Consider the following 16,872-nt stretch of genomic DNA (forward strand, 5'->3'; position numbering starts at 1 on the left):
TTGCAGTTTTGATTTGCATTTCCCTCATAGTTAATGATGTTGAACATCTTTTCATGTGCCTGTTGGCCATCTATATATCTTCTTTGGAGAAATGTCTGTTCAGATCTTTTGCCCATTTTTTAATTGGGTTGTTGGATTTTTTGTTGTTGAGACGTATGAGTTCTTTATATATTTTGGAGATTAACCCCTTATCAGATATATGGTTTGCAAATGTCTTCTCCCAATTGTTAGGTTGTCTTTTCATTTTGTTGATGGTTTCCTTTGCTGTGCTATTATTTTTTTCTTTAAATAATCTCTGTGCTCCTTTCTCCCTCTCTTTTCCTTCTGGGATACCCATTATCCTTATGTTGCTTTTCCAAATTGAGCCAGTTATTTCTCATAGAATTTCTTCATTTTTTAAAAATCTTAGTTCTGTCTCCTCCTCCACCTGAATCATTTCTAGATTTCTATCTTTGAGCTCACTAATTCTCTCTTCCATATAATCTGCTCTATTTTCAATACTTTCTACTTTATTTTTCACCTGATTAATTGTATTCTTTGTCTCCAGAATTTCTGTTTGTCTTTTAAAAGTTTCAATGCCTTTGGTGAAGTACTCCTTTTGTTCATTAATTTTATTCTTGAGCTTATTGAACTGTCAAATTTGTGAGTTTTCTGGTAACTCATTGAGTTTCTTCATGACAGCTATTTTGAATTCTCTGTCAGTTACATTGCAGTCTTCAAGTTTGGTTTCTGGAGAGTTGTCATTTTCTTTTTGGCTACTGTGTTTCTTCATGGTGCTTGATGAATTTTTCCTTTCCCGGCACATTTGTGGTAGCAAATACCTTTCTTATTTGGGTAAAGTTTTGTTTACCTTGATTCTGAGCTTCTTCTAATTGTATTTGAGAGCCTGTGCTTTCCATCCTCCACCGCCTTTGTCAGAGGCATTGTGAGTGCCTTCATTGTGCTACTTGCACCTCCATGTTTGCTGGTGCCTTGCTGCTTATGACTTTACTGCAATCACAGATGTTGCCACTGGGGTCACTATGCTGTGAGCACCTCTGGTACTTCTGGGGTTGTCTGCATTGCATGTTTCCCCACTGCAGTGGCTGGGGCAGGGGGAGCCAGGGTCACAGGCACTTCTACCACATCTGGATTTGTTGGGCCTGTAGGCACCACTGTTATGGATAGGGTGGCCAAAGTTGCAGGCACCTCTGCAGCTGGAGGGGCCAGCATTATGTGCTCCACTGTCACTGTTACCTGGCTCTCCACAGGCTCTCCATGGGCTTGGGTGCTGCTGCCACGTGCCTACACTGCTGCTCCCAGGTTATTGTTGTCCTGGCAATGCTGCTACCAGGGGTGCTGAGTTCGTGGGTGTCCCTGCCACTGCTAGGTGGGCCAGGGTCGTGGACAACACCACCACCACTATGGAGGGATACCTGAGTTGCAAGTGCCACTGGGGCTCTGAAGTCTCTGGTCTTTGACACCTGCATGGTTCCTGGAACTTCAAGTCACAGGCACTGCTGCCATTGATAGGGGCCTGAGGTCTTGTGTGCAGCCGTCGCTGTTGGCAGGGCTAGTGTCAGGGGCAGCACCGCCAGGGGTTGGGATGCAGGCACTGCTGTGGTTCCTGAAGCCTCAGGTCATGGGTGCCACCCACCATTGCTGGGGATAGAGCAGGAGCTGAGTCATGCCTGCAGCCTCTGATTTGGGGCACTGGCATGATTCCTGGAATGTCAGGTCACAGGTACCGCCACCACCACTGCTGGGGGTATCAGAGTATTAGATGCAACCTCCGTTGCTGGAAAGGCCAGGGTCAGAGGTACAGCCACCAGGGGAGAGGGAGGACCTTTGTCACAGGTAGCATCACAGTTCCTGGAGCATCTGGTTGTGGACCCACAGTGATTCCTGGCACCTCTGGGAGCATGGGCTGCTTGGATTCCTGGGGCCTCTGTTTATAGATGTTACCTCAGTTCCTGGAACCTCTGGTCTCAGGAGTTGCCACCACTGCTCGCCTGGTTCCACCACCTCCAGGAGGTCCAGTCCCTCTACCTTCAGAAGTATAGATGTATGGATCTCTCAGACATTCTGGTGTGCTGTGCAGAGAGTCCTTTGTTGGTCTATGGATGTCCTACTGGTTGTAACTTAGAGTAAAGAGACAAAGGGAACAATTCACTCTGCTGTGATGCTGACGTCACTCTAATTTGTTTTGTGAAACTGCGTGTAAATTCTTTACATGTTTAAGTATATGTGTTAATTTAAAAAGAAAAATTAAGAAGGATTAATTTGAATAGGAACTATCAAGTGAATGTCAGGGAGAGAAATAAAGGTTATGTTTTTGTTTTAGAATTTTAAAAAGACATATCACAAGGTGGTATTTTGTTCTATGAAAAGAAAAAGACTCTCTGTCTTAAAAGGAAGGAAAGACTAGCTTGAGTAATTATATGGGTGGTTTTGTGTATTTGGGAATAGAAAGACAAAACAATGCCTTCTTTTTATATTTTACAGAAATATTGGTGACACTCAATGATACATCTTTGTAACGAGTTTTCATTTTTTGATGGTTTGCTTATTTGGGGAATTTTTCTATTACCATATATTGTGAGAAGTAAACAATACTGTAATTGCCAAAATGACCAATTTTCATCGTCACTTGTCCTACTTCCATGATAAGTGATGGGGAAGAAATCTTGCTTATACAGCCATATGCTCCTACCTGGACTTCTATCTGGATAAAGTGACATATCACTTTAATGATGATGGTGCTACTACAGACACATCCAGTTTCTGTGTGCAAAACATCACAGGTTTGATACACCCTCCTAATATTGCATAGATCTCAAATATAGACTGTGGATCTGAAAATATCAAGTTGTCAAAAGGCTGGAGGTCTGAATGAGGTTAAAGAAAACAGTTATGATAAAAGCAGTTAAAATGAGCAATGCAGAAGGATTATTGATTTTGGTTGGAGAAAAAGAATGTTTTTTTATCCATTTTTATTGAGATATAATTGACCTATAATATAGTGTAAGTTTAAGGTGTACAATGTGATTATTTGATGCACATATATATTGCAAAATGATTTCCACAATAACGTTATTTAACACATTCATCTCCTCTCATAGTTATCATTCTTATGGTATAGTGAGAACATTTAAAATCTACTCCCTTAGCAACTTTCAAGTATACAGTATAGTATGGTTAACTATATTCACCATGCTGTACATTAGATACCCAAAACTTATCCACCTTACAGCTGGAAGTTTGTACTCTGACCAACATCTCCCCATTTCCCCCAACCCCATAATGCCGTCAAGATCCATCCCTGTTATCACAAATGGCAGGATTTCCTTCTTTATTATGGCTAAATATTATTCATTTATAACATAAAATTCAGATATATAAAATATATATTATATATATTTTTTCTTTACCCATTCATCCATTGCTAAACACTTAGGTTATTTTCATATCTTGGCTATTGTAAATAATGCTGTAATAAACATGAAAGTGAAGCTATTTCTTTTGGATAAATGCCCAGAAGTGGGATTGCTGGATCATATAGTAGTTATATTTTTAATTATTTGAGGAACCTCCATAGTGGTTGCACCAATTTACATTTTCACCAACTATACAAAAGTGTTCCCTTTTCTCCACCTTCTCCTCAACACTTGTTAGCTCTTGTATTTTTCATGATAGCCATTCTAACAGGTGAGAGGAGACATCTCATTGTGGTTTGGATTTGCATTTCCCTAATATACCTCTGACCATTTGTATATCTTCTTTGCAAAAATATCTATTCATGGGCTGGCCCCGTGGCTTAGTGGTTAAGTGCGCATGCTCCACTGCTGGGGGCCTGGGTTCAGATCCCAGGTGCGCACAGACGCACTGCTTCTCTGGCCATGCTGAGGCCGTGTCCCACATACAGCAACTAGAAGGATGTGCAGCTATGACATACAACTATCTACTGGGGCTTTGGGGGAAAATTAAATAAATAAATAAAATTATTTTAAAAAATGTCTATTCAGATCTTCTGCCCATATTTTAATCTGATTACTTGTTTTTCTTGCTATTGGGTTGTATGCATTCCTTATATAATATTAAACTCTTAGATAGGTGGTTTACAAATATTTTCTCCCACTTGTTAGGTAACCTTTTCATTTTGTTGGTTTTTCTTTTGCTGTGCAGAAATTTTTTGTTTGATATAGTCCCATTTGTTTATTTTTTCATTTGTTACTTGTGTTTTTTGTGTCATATCCAAAAAATCATCACCAAGGCCAATGTCAAGCATCTTTTTCCCTATGTTTTCTTCTATGAGTTTTAAGAATTCCAGTCTTATATTTAAGTACTTCATCCATTTTGAGTTAAATTTTGTGAGTAGTATAAGACAGAGGTCAAATTTCATTCATTTGTATGTGGATATCCAATATCCTCAACACCATTTATTGACGAGAACATCCTTTCTCCATCGAGTATTCTTGGTTCCTTTGTCAAATATTAGTTGACCATATACATGAGGGTTTATTTCTGGGCTCTTGTTTCTGTTCTGTTGGTATATGTATCTGTTTTTATGCCAGTACCATACCATTTTAATTACTATAGCTTTGTAGTATAGTTTGAAATCAGGAAACATGATGCCTCCAGCTTTCTTCTTTCTCAAGATTGCTTGGGTTATCCAGGGTCTTTTGTTGTTCCATACAAAGTTTAGGATTGTCTTTTTGATTTCTGTGAAAAAAAGTCATTGCGATTTTTATAAAGATTGCATTGAATCCTTTTAATGTGTTGGATTTGGTTTGTAAGTATTTTATTGAGAATTGTTGCAACTATATTCATTAAGGATATTGTTCTGTAGATTTCTTTTCTTGTACTGTCCTTATCTGGGTTTAGTATCAGGGCAATGCTGGCCTTGTAAAATGAGTTTGGCAATGTCCCTTCCTCTTTAATTTTTTAGAAGAGATTGAGAAGGATTGGTAATAATTCTTTAAATGTTTTATAGAAGTCACCAATGAAACTATCTGGTCCTGGGCTTTTCTTTTTGGGGAAGGTTTTGATTACTGATTCAATCTCCTATTCATTATGGGTCTGTTCGGATTTTCCATTTCTTCCTGATTCAGCCTTGGTAAGTTATAAGTTTCTAGGAATTTATCCATTTCTTCTAGATTGTTCATTTTTTTTGCATATAGTTGTTCACAGTAGTCTCTTATGATCTTTTGTATTTCTGTGGTATCATTGTAATGGTCTCCTCTTTCATATATAATTTTATTTATTTGTGTCCTCTATCTTTTTTTCTTCTTTAGTCTAGCTAAAAGTTTGTCAATTTGTTTATCTTTTCAAAGAGCCAGCCCTTAGTTTTGTTAATCTTCTCTATTGATTTCCTCTTCTCTATTTCACTTATTTCTGCTCAAAAAGTTATTATTTCCTTCCTTTTGCTAACTGTGGGCTTATTCTTCTTTTTGTAATTCCTTTAGGTGTAAACTTAGGTTGTTTGTTTGAGATCTTTTTTTTCTTTATGTATGCATTTACAGCTATAAACTTTAGAACTTAGAACTGCTTTTTCTACCTCCCATAAGTTTTCCTTTTGATTTCTTCTTTGAACCATTGGCTGTTCAGGAATGTGTGGTTTAATTTCTACATATTTGTGAATTTTTTAGTTTTCTTCCTATTATTGATTTCTAGTTTCATGCCATTGTGAACAGAAATGATACTTGGCATGGTTTCAATCTCTTTAAACTTGCTAAGACTTGTTTTGGGACCTAAAATATGATCTGTTCTGAAAAATGTTCCATGTGTGCTTGTGAAGAATGTGTATTCTGCTGTTGTTGGATGGAATGTTCTGTATATGTCTGTTAGGTCCATTGATCTAAAGTATAGTTCAAGTTCAATGTTTTCTTATTGATTCTGTCTGAATGATCTATCTATTGTTGAAAGTGGGGTATTGAAGTCTTCTATTATTATTATATTGTCTATTTATCCCTCCTAGTATTTTCGTAATATATTTAGGTGCTCCTATGTTAGATTAATCTACATTTACAATTGTTATATTGTCTTGATGAATTGACCCATTTGTCATTATTTTATGACCTTCTTGGTGTCTTGTTACCATTTTGACTTACAGTCTATTTTGCCTAATATAGTATAGCTACCCTGCTCTCTTTTGTTTTCAATTTGCATGCAATATCTTTTCCATACCTTCACTTGGAGCCTCTGTGTTTCCTGAAAATTGGAGTGAGTTTCTTATAGGCACTATATATATTTCAATCTTGTTATTGTTTTTGTTTTTGTTTTGTTATTTCCTCTCTTTTCTAACTGTAGACATTGTTTGTTCTTTTTCTAGTTTCTTGAGGTCTAAATTTAGGTTTTTTTAATTTATAATCATTCTTTTTTTCTTAATGTAGGTGTTTATTGCTGTAACTTCCCTCTTAGAGTTGCTTTTGTTGCATCCCATATGTTTTTCTAGGTTGTGTTCCCATTTTTGTTTGTTTCAGGATATTTTTTTATTTCTCTTTTATTTTTTGTCCCTTTGGCTGTGTAGAAGTGTGTTATTTAGTTTCCACATATTTTTTAATTTTCAAGTTTTCTTCCTGTTATTGATTTCTAGTTTCATACTATTGTCATTGAAAAAGATATTTTGTATGATTTCAAACTTCTTACATTTGTTAAGGCTAATTTTGTTACCTAACAAATGTTCTATCATGGAGAATGTTTCATGTGCTCTTGAGAAGAATGTTTGTTCTGCTGATATTGGTGGAATATTCTGTATATGTATGTTTCATCCATTTGGCATAAGATGTACTTTAAGTCCAATGTCTTCATTTTGATTTTCTGTCTGGATGATCTACTTATTTTTGAGAGTGGGATATTGAAGTCCCCTACTATTGTATTGTTTTCTACTTCTCCCTTTAGAACCGTTAGTATTTGCTTAATATATTTAGGTGCTCCAATGGTGGGTGCATATATATTTAAAATTGTTACCTTGTCTTGATGAATTGGTTCATTTCTTTTTATATAATGACCTTCTTTGTCACTTGTTATAATTTTAACTGAAAATCTGTTTTTTCCATATAAGTATAGTTACTGTGCTCTCTGGTTTTCCATTTGCTTTGAATATCTTTTTCCACACCTTCACATTGAGCCTGCTTCCTTAAGCTGAGCTTAGTCTCTTGTAGGCAGCATCTAATCAGGTATTGTTTTTTATCCATTCAGCTACTCTATGCTTATTGTTTGGAGAATTTAATCCATTTACATTTAAAGTAATTATGATAGGTTAGGACTTAGTAACAATACCTTATTAATTTTTTCTGCCTATTTTGTAGTTCCCTTTTTTCTTTCTTTTTCTTTGCTGTCTTTCTTTGTGGATTGATAATTTTCCATAGTGATATCCTTTAATTCCTTTCTCATCTTTTGCGTATCTTCTGTAGGCTTTTTTGTTTGTGTGTGGTTATCATGAGGCTTAAATAAAACATCTTATAGATTAACAGTCTATTTTAAGCCAATAACAACTTAATTTTGATCACATTCAAAAACTTTACCCTTTTACCCCACACACACAAACTTAATTTATACATATATATTTTTTTAGGAAGATTAGCCCTGTGCTAACAGCTATTGCCAATCTTTCTGTTTTGCTTTTTTCTCCCCAAAGCACCACTACATAGTTGTATATCATAGTTGTAGAATTGTAGCTCTTCTATGTGGGGTGCAGCCTCAGCATGGCTTGATGAACGGTGAGTAGGTCTATGCCCAGGATCCGAACCAGTGAAGCCTGGGCTGCCAAAGTGGTTGCCAAATGCCAAAGTGTGAACTTAACCGCTATGCCACCAGGCTGGCCCCCTTATTTATATTTTTCATGTCAAAATTTACCTCTTTTTTATATTGTTTACCAATTAACAAATTATTGTAGTTATTTTAATACATTTATGCTTTAAACCCTTCTACTAGAGTTAAATATTAATGCCTGCCCATATTACAGTATTAGAGTTCTGAATTTGACTATATAATTACCTTTGCCCATGTGTTTTATATTTTCATCCATTTTCATGTTACTAATTATAGTATTCTTTCATCTCAGATTGAAGTTCTCCTTTGAGCGTTTCTTTTAAGGTAAGTCTCATAGTGATGAACTCCTCAGTTTTTTCTCACATGGGAAAGTCTCTCTTGCATTTGTGAAGGACTACTTTGCAGGTAAACTATTCTTGGTTGGCAGTTCTTGTTTTCTTTCATTACTTTGAATACATCATCCCACTCTCTCCTGGCCTTCAATGTTTCTGCTGAGACGTCCACTAACACCTTATGGTGTTTCATTATATGTGAGATTTTTTTTTTCTTGCTGCTGTTAAAATTCTGTCTATCTTTGATTTTAGACAGTTTTATTTTAATATGTTTTGGAGGAGATACTTTTGGGGTGAAATCTTGGGTGAGCTAATAGCTTCCTGGACTTGAATGTCTAAATCTCTTCCCAGACTTTGGAAGTTCTCAGCCATTATTTATTTAAATAAGCTTTCTGCTCCTTTCTCCCTTTTCTCCTTCTGGGACTCTACAATACATACTTTTTTTTGATATCCCATAATTCATGTAGCCTTTCTTCACTTTTTTTCATTCTTTTTTGCTTTTTGCTTTTCTAACTGGATAATTTCAAATTGCCTGTCTTCTATTTGATGAATTCTTTTTTCTGCTTGGTTGAGTCTGCTGCTGAAGCTCTCTATTGAATTTTTCACTGCAGTTTTTGCTCACCTGGGAAAGTCTCTCTAGTATTCTTCAACTCTAGTTTTCTACTTGATTCTTTTTAATTTTTTCTATTTCTTTGTTGAACTTCTAATTTTATTCATGAATTATTTTCCTAATTTTATTAGTTGTCTATCTGTGTTTTCTTGTAATTCACTGAATTTTTTTAAGAGAATTATCATGAATTCTCTTTCAGACAGTTCATAGATGTCCATTTATTTAGTGTCAGCCATTGGAGTTTTATTAGTTCCCTTTGGTGTTGTCATGTTTCCTTGATTATTCATAATCTTTGTGGCCTTGCGTTGGTGTCTGCACACTTAAGGGAGTAGGCTCCTCTTCCAGTCTTTACAAACTGACTTTGACAGGCAAAGCTCTTCACCAGTCACCCCACCCAAAAATCTGGATGGGCCATCTGCTGGTGTCCAGGAATGTGACTGCTGCTGGAGTCATTAGGTGGCCTGGTGCTGGGGTGAGCTGGGAGCCTTGGGCCACCATAGCCACCTAAGGATGCAGGTGCTGGTCAGCACCATGGTGGATTGGGAGTCTGGGTTTGCAGGAACCCTCTAGGAGCCTGGAGCCAAGAAAGCTGCCTGGAGCTATAGGCACTTACTACAGCTGCTGATCTACCTGGGGCCACTATTACTGATTTGTGCCCAAGTCAGCTTGGGGCCTGAACTTACAGCAGACGTCTGGAAGTCTGGCACCTGGAGGTGTGGGGGCTGCCTGGAGCTGCAGGATCCAGCAGATTCTAGGGTGAGACTAGGGCTTGGATTTACTGGAGACTGCTGGGAAACTGCTGCCATGGGAGCTTCCTGGGCTGCAAGATCTTCCTGGGGCTGCTGGAGATGGTTGGTGCCAGGGTGACCTGGGGACCTCAGTTTGTGGAAGACTACTGGGATCCTGGTGCCATTGAACCTGCCTAGGGCTGTGGGAGCTACCTGGGGATGCTGGAACCTGCAGGTGCTGGGGTGACACATGGGTCTGGTTTTATAGGAGCCTGCCAGAAGCCTGCTGCCATGGGATCCACTTGGGGCTACTGGAGCCACAAGTGTCAGAGTGATCTGGAGGCCCATTTGGAGCTCTGCTGTGGAAGCTGCCTGGGGCCATGGGAGGTGCCTGAGGCTACTGTGGTAGGAAGATGCTGGGGTAAGCCATTGTCTAGGTTCATGGGAGCCCAGTGCCAAAGATGCCACTTGGGGCTACTGGAGCCAGTAGGCACTGGGGTATGCCTAGAGCCTGGGTTTGTTGGAGCATGCAGGAGCCACCGAGGCACATGAGCTGGCCTAGTGCTGGGGTGGGCCAACTCTGAAGTCTGTGGTGAAGTTGGATGCTCACTTTACTCTCCTCGCCTGAGGAAGGTGTCTCTCTCTGAGCTGGGCTGCCTGGGCTTGGTGGAGGGATAATGGGGGTTATGTGAATCTCTTTTCTACCTTTCTCAATGCATCTTTTCTTATTTATGCACTTTAATCAGGTGCTATAATTCCTCACCTGTAATCTTTGGCTCTTGGGAAGGTATTTTCATACACAGAGAGTGGTTCAAATTGATGTCTTGCTGACATCACTTCTATATCTGCACATTTGAAGAAGCAGTCACCTTTTCCAAACTTTTAGGACTGACTTTGGTAAGGAAAGATCTTTACTTGTAGGTGGGCCACACGAGAGCGAGATTCCAGGTCAAGATATGTAGGGCACCAAGTGCAGGGGCATGTGGTGGCTCTGAGTCCGGGTGGGCTTGGTGTCTTGTTTGCTCAGGCAGGTAGTGTCCAGAGCATTGACAACCACCTGATCCTTGGTGAGAGCTGAAGGAGGTTGCAAAGGCTGTTGGGGTCCTCAGCAGCATTCCAGGTTCAGCAACTAGGGACCAAGGTAGATGGCATTGATGGCTGGAGCCAGTGGTGTGCACAAGCTTGCCTGCAGGGATGAGTACAGGTTCCTGTATGGTGACAGGGGCCTAATGCAGGCACATGCACAGTGGCAAGGGCCAGGGCTAGCAGCAGGCTCCAGGGCCAAATGCTGGTATACGAGCAGCTGCAGGGACCTGGACTATCAATGTGGATTCATATGACTGCAGGGGCTAGACATAGGCATGTGCATGGCAGTGGTGGCCATTGACAGGTAGTTGGAGCAGTGACATACAGGTGCATGTCTGCTGTACAGGCCAGTGATAGAAATTGGGACTAGCTCCAAGCACCCAAGAGCTGCAGACACCTGGGCTGTTGATATACACTCATGCAGTTTTAGGGGCTAGTTGTGAGAACAAGTACGACAGTGGAAGACAGTGAAGAGAGTCAAACCAGTGGCATTGCAGGTGCCTAGCTGCAGGGGCTGGTTGCAGGTGCTCATAGTGGTGCTGGCCAGTGACAGAACACAGGGCTGGAACCAAGCCCACAAGCAGCTGTGTAGTCTTGACTGTCTCTGTGCAGTTGTGTGGCTGCAGGAACTTTCCACAGGTGTGCATGGGGGTGGTGGGAGTTGGCTGCAGGGACCTAGTCTGGCCTCTTGCAGGCACACACCTGCAGAGGCCGTGGTAGTCTGTTGGTAAGGATCCCAGCTCTGGCAGGAAGAGGAGGAGAAGGGAGTAAAGAGGGAGTCAGGCAGCTTGTGTCTGTGAACATGAAAATCTGTGGGGCAAAAACTCAGCAGCAAAATCTGCAGGGGGTCTGTGGTGGCTCTGCTGGCTGTTGATTTCCTCAGGAGTGAAAACTGCTGGGGTCTTCTGTGGAGAAGTCTGCTGGGGCCTCTGAGGAGGGTCTCAATGATGAAAGCTTAGGAGGAGGGTCTGCAGCATCTGCAAAGTCTTCTGGGGTCCTCTCCAGAGCAGGCCACTGGAAACTGTGGGGACTCCAGCCACATTGCTGATACTGGTAGCCCCTGCTCTTCTTCCTTATTCCTAGCCATCTCTAATTGTCTCCACTGTGCCAGTCTCTTGGTGGAGTCCTTCATGCAGTGTCCCCGAAAGGCTATAAAAGGTGGTCACTCATTCCCTGTCCTTTTCCTGGTGACGGGAACTCTTTCAGGCCAAGGAGTTCACTCTTGGCACTGAGCAGTGCTGGCCTGGGGGATGGGATGATGTGGGGAAAATGGAACTATTCTTCCTACCCTTTCTGTGCAGTTATTCTCAGGTTTTTTGCTCTATTGTGTTGCTGCAGCTTCTTGAATGGACACCTGAGCTCTCCCAGAGCTTTTTTCATTTGTGAATAGCTGACTACTTGTTTATCTTTGTGAGGGAACAGAGGCTGGGATCTCCTACTCTGCCATCTTTGTGATGTCACTCCCAGAAGTAATGGTTTAATTAGTGAAACACTGTTCTTATAATTTCAAACTTTCTGTTTCTACTCACAATTACACTCAGCATAACCAAGTGTCTTCACCACAATGAAAACAAAACAGAAGAAACAAAATCATTTTTTACTTTTCTCTCAATGTGTTCTAGTTACTGAATCCTGTTACTTTGTAGAATTCATTTACATCTTAACTTCTAGAGAGTGTAATCTTAAGGAGTTTTTTCATTTAAACTTTTTATTATCTGATGAAAGTGATAAAAAGTTCTTTGACATCATTAATCACTCCATTAAGTCTATTCTAGAAATGGTGAATGATGACATCTTACTTATTATTTCTTAAACTTCCCAATATTTTACATTTTTATGGCACTGTCACTTTGACAAGGTTCTCCTTAAAATTTTTACATCTAACACCACTTAAAAAATTTTTCCTCTGAACTCTATCATCTCCTCTGCTGCCCTCTCCCCTTGGTAATCTATTCTATGTCCATAAATTCAAAGACCTTGAACTCTGACCCTTCTGCTCTGACATAAATTCCAAATTTATTTATCCTCCTGAATACATTAAATCCACACTTGGCTGTTCCTTAGCCACTTAAATTAAGTTTACAAAATAGAGTTGAATTTCTTTTCCCAACATACTCTTTTTCCTGCATTACTCATTCATCCATTCATTAATCCATTCATACTATCTTTATGGAGATGGGTTTACAGACAATGGGATTAATATTTTAGATAGAGTATGAATAAAGCAAATACATTTTCAGATCCCATTAAATGTTTAGGTTATTTGGGAAAACCGATATTATAATTAATGTAAGTATTAGAAATGCTACAGATACAATAAAAGTATAATGAATTTGCATAGAGGCTACTTTAGCTGAGAATCTGGTCATGCTTATAGAAGAAAAGATTATTCAGATTATGTGAGGCTTTAGACTGGTAAACATAGTAGAATGTAGTGAGAAAATTCCAGTCACAGAGAATTTAGATATGTTAACTATAACTTGAGAAATAGCCTGTGGTACATAAAGAACTAAATGAAGTCCAGTAGAGATGGAGAGTGAGGGAAAAGAGAGAGAATATGAGGACCTAGAAGAGACAGAAAAAGATCATGAAAGGCTACCAAAATTTTATAATTCATCCTAGAGGCTTAAGAGAAAAAGTAAAAACAGATTATTTGGGAAGATAGCTTATTAAACATCCAAGGCTGAAACAGATTATCCTGAGTTTTTATCTGAATGACCAGATGTCTGTATGAATGGAAACCATCAGTCTATTGATTGGGTGATTTATATGTGTAGCTTTTGTTTCTATAACCACTTCTCTAATCTATAAGAAAGATAATTTGCTGTAATGGAATATTCTTTTGGAATCATTATTCCCACAATTTCTTAATGTACAGAAATGTATTTTCCTCACTATATATTCATAAGTAGGAATTAACATATTTATAAAAATTATTGGTTTTTTCACATGTGTATGTCTTTTTCACCCTTGATTAAATTATAAGCCTTTCATGGCAGGGATCACACCTCATGTCTCAGTGAATCAGAATATTTAAAAGTGGACATATGCAGGGGCTGGCCCGGTGGCATACTGGTTAATGGCCTGGTGGCATAGTGGTTAAGTTCACGTGCTCCACTTCAGCAGCCTGAGGTTTGTGTGTTCAGATCCCAGGCGTGGACCTGCTCACCACTTATCAAGCCATGCTGTGGCAGGCGTCCTGCATATAAAGTAGAGAAAGATGGGCATGGATGTTAGCCCAGGGCCAATCTTCCTCAGCAAAAAGAGGAGGATTGGCAGCAGATGTCAGCTCAGGGCTAATCTTCCTCACACACAAAAAAAAAAGTGGACAAAAGCAAATGGAAAGATATTCCAGGTTCATGGATTGAAAGAATTAATATTGTTAAAATATTCATACTCCCCAAAGCAATCTACAGATTCAATGCAATCCCTATCAAAATTTCATGGCATTTTTTACAGAAATAGAACAAATAATCCTAAAATGTGCATGGAAGCACAAAAAGACCCCAAATAGCCAAAGAAATCTTGAGAAAGAAGAACAAAGCTGGAGGCATCACGCTCTCAGACTTCAAACTATATTACAAAGCTATATTAATCAAAGCAGTATGGTATTGACATAAATAAAGACACATAGATCAATGGAACAGAATAGAGCCCAGAAATAAACCCATGCATATATGATCAATTAATTTATGACAAAGGAGGGAAGAGTATATAAGGGGGAAAGGACAGTCTCTTCAATAAATGGTGCTGGGAAAACTGGGCAGCCACATGCAAAAGAATGAAACTGAACTACTATATTACACCATACACAAAAACTAACTCATGTATCAAAAACTTGAATAGAAGACTGAAAACTGTAAAACTCCTAAAAGAAAACATAGGCAGTAAGTTCCTTGACATTGGTCTTTGCAATGAGTTTTTGGATCTGACTCCAAAAGCAAAGACGAGAGCAAAAATAAACAAGTGGGATTACATCAAACTAAAAAGCTTATGCACAGCAAAGGAAATCATCAACGAAATGAAAAGGAAACCTACTGAATGGGAGAAAATATTTGCAAATCATATATCCCATAACAGGCTAATATCCAAAATATATAAAGAACTCATAAAACTCAATAGCAAAAAACAAGAAAAATTCAATTAAAAAACCAGCAGAGGATCTGAATAGACATTTTTCTAAAGAAGACATACAGGTGGCCAAGAGGCACATGAAAAGATGCTCAACATCACTAATCATCAGGGAGATGCAAATCAAAACTACAAGGAAATATCACCTCACACCTGTTAGAATGGCTATTATCAAAAAGATAAGAAACAACAAGTGCTGGCAAGGATGTAGAGAAAAGGGAACCCTCATGCATTGTTGGTGGCAATGTAAATTGGTGCAGCCACTATGAAAAACAGTATAAAGTCTCCTTAAAATATTAAAAATTGCACTACCATATGATCCAGCAATTCCACTTCTGCCTATTTATCTGAAGAAAATGAAAACACTAGTTATATATCATAAATGAAAAGATATATGCACCCCCATGTTCACTGCAGCATTATTTACAATGGCCAAGATATGGAACAACCTAAGTGTACATCGATGGATGAGTGGATAAAGAAAATGTGGTATATATATGCATATACGTATATGTGCATAATGGAATACTACTCAGCCATAAAAAAGAATGGAATCTTGCCATCTATGACAATATAGATGGACCTTGAGGGCATTATGCTAATTTAAATAAGTCAGACAGAGAAAGACCAATACTTTATGATTTCATTTATATGTGGAATCTAAAAAACAAAACAACAAAAGCTCATAGGAACAGAGAACAGATTGATGGTAGCCAGAGGGGAGGGGATTGGAGGAGAAACAAATGGGTGAAGGGGATCAAAAGATACAAACTCCCAGTTATAAAATAAATAAGTCATGGAGGTGTAATGTACAACATGGTAACTATAGTTAATACTCTATGGCATATTTGAAAGTTGCTAAGAGTAAATCTTAAGAGTTTTCATCAGAAGAAAAATAGTGTTTGTAACTATATATGATGATGAATGGTAACTAGACTTATTGTGGTGATCATTTGGTAATGTATACAAATACCAATCATTATGTTACACCTGAAACTAATACAATGTTATATGTTGACTATACATCAATAAAATGTTTTTTTAGATAAAATGCCTGGAAGGGGCCGGCCTGCTGGGGCAAGCAGTTAAGTGCGCATGCTCTGCTGCGGCGGTGGCCCAGGGTTTGCTGGTTCGGATCCCCGGTGAGCACTGATTCACTGCTTGTCGAGCCATGCTATGGCAGCATCCCATATAAAGTAGAGGAAGATGTGCACGGATGTTAGCTCAGGGCCAATCTTCCTCAGCAAAAAGAGGAGGATCGGTATCAGATGTTAGCTCAGGGCTGATCTTCCTCACAACATACATACATACATACATACATACATAAATAGAAAAATCATAGTAAAAAAAGAATATGCAAAAGCGTTTAATGCAATGTGTAATAAGTAATTTATTTTTAAATAATGGTTTATAGTGTATAAAATCATAAAGCATTTTAACATTTTACATACTTTGTCATATTAATCATATGAAATAATACCATAAATCAGAATAATATCACCTATCTTACATAACTGTCATTAGGGTAAGAGAGATAATATATGTAAAAATGTTAACAAAGTATCTAAAACATAAGTATTCAATAAATATAGATTCTGATGCTAATTATGATGATGTTGATGAAGGTGACAACTTGGCTCCTAAGTCGATGGCAATAAGTTACACTGTACACTTTTAATGATTAATTGTGGACCAAAACATCTGTAGAAGTTGCTGTTTCTTTTGAGGGGGAGGGAGGAGGAAAAGTGCATTTCTTATAGAAATGTTCTCTTCACCAAACTTGTGAAACTTTTACTTCTTGCTTAATTATAACTGTTTTTATAATTTATTCTCTGCAGACCATTGATGCAGTAGAAGCCCTGCCTCCAGAGGAACAGCAATGATGAATATAGGCTTTAATCCTCTTTCTAAGTTGCAGTGATTTAGGGATGTGGTCATAGAAACTTTGTAGTCTTGATTGCCTTTCCTCCAAGTCAAAGAGAGAAGACCAATTATTTCCAGACAAAGCCATTATAAACTATTTTATAATCATGGCTATATCCTTCACCCCTTTGTTTCCCAACATTCTGAGGCTGTCAGAAAAAGGAATGAATCCACAGAAGTGATTCCAACTATGGATTTCATCAAAACTATGCAGCTGTAACAAGGGAGACCCTGTTCAGTTCTGAAAACATGAATGTAAACATCCATAAAAATTCTGAGGTATTCTTCAGCAGGCAAGTAGAGATCTTAC

The 16,872-nt window shown here is 38.6% G+C and overlaps 1 protein-coding gene across 2 annotated transcripts in view; it reads right to left on the bottom strand.

Moving 5' to 3' along the window:
* Positions 1-16,872, bottom strand: part of LOC131419114 (Golgi-associated RAB2 interactor protein 4-like) — a 101,953-nt gene that overhangs the window by 19,567 nt on the left and 65,514 nt on the right. The window contains exon 3 of one of the 2 annotated variants that reach the window (XR_009223145.1): positions 16,017-16,605. The exons of the other annotated variant lie outside the window; for it this stretch is intronic. The gene's annotated coding sequence lies outside the window, so the exon portion shown is untranslated. Of the gene's footprint in view, positions 1-16,016; positions 16,606-16,872 lie in introns of those variants that run through there. 2 annotated transcript variants of the gene reach the window in all.

The sequence above is a fragment of the Diceros bicornis genome, chromosome 20 (genome assembly GCF_020826845.1).
Source record: "Diceros bicornis minor isolate mBicDic1 chromosome 20, mDicBic1.mat.cur, whole genome shotgun sequence".
Taxonomy (NCBI): Eukaryota; Metazoa; Chordata; class Mammalia; order Perissodactyla; family Rhinocerotidae; genus Diceros; species Diceros bicornis.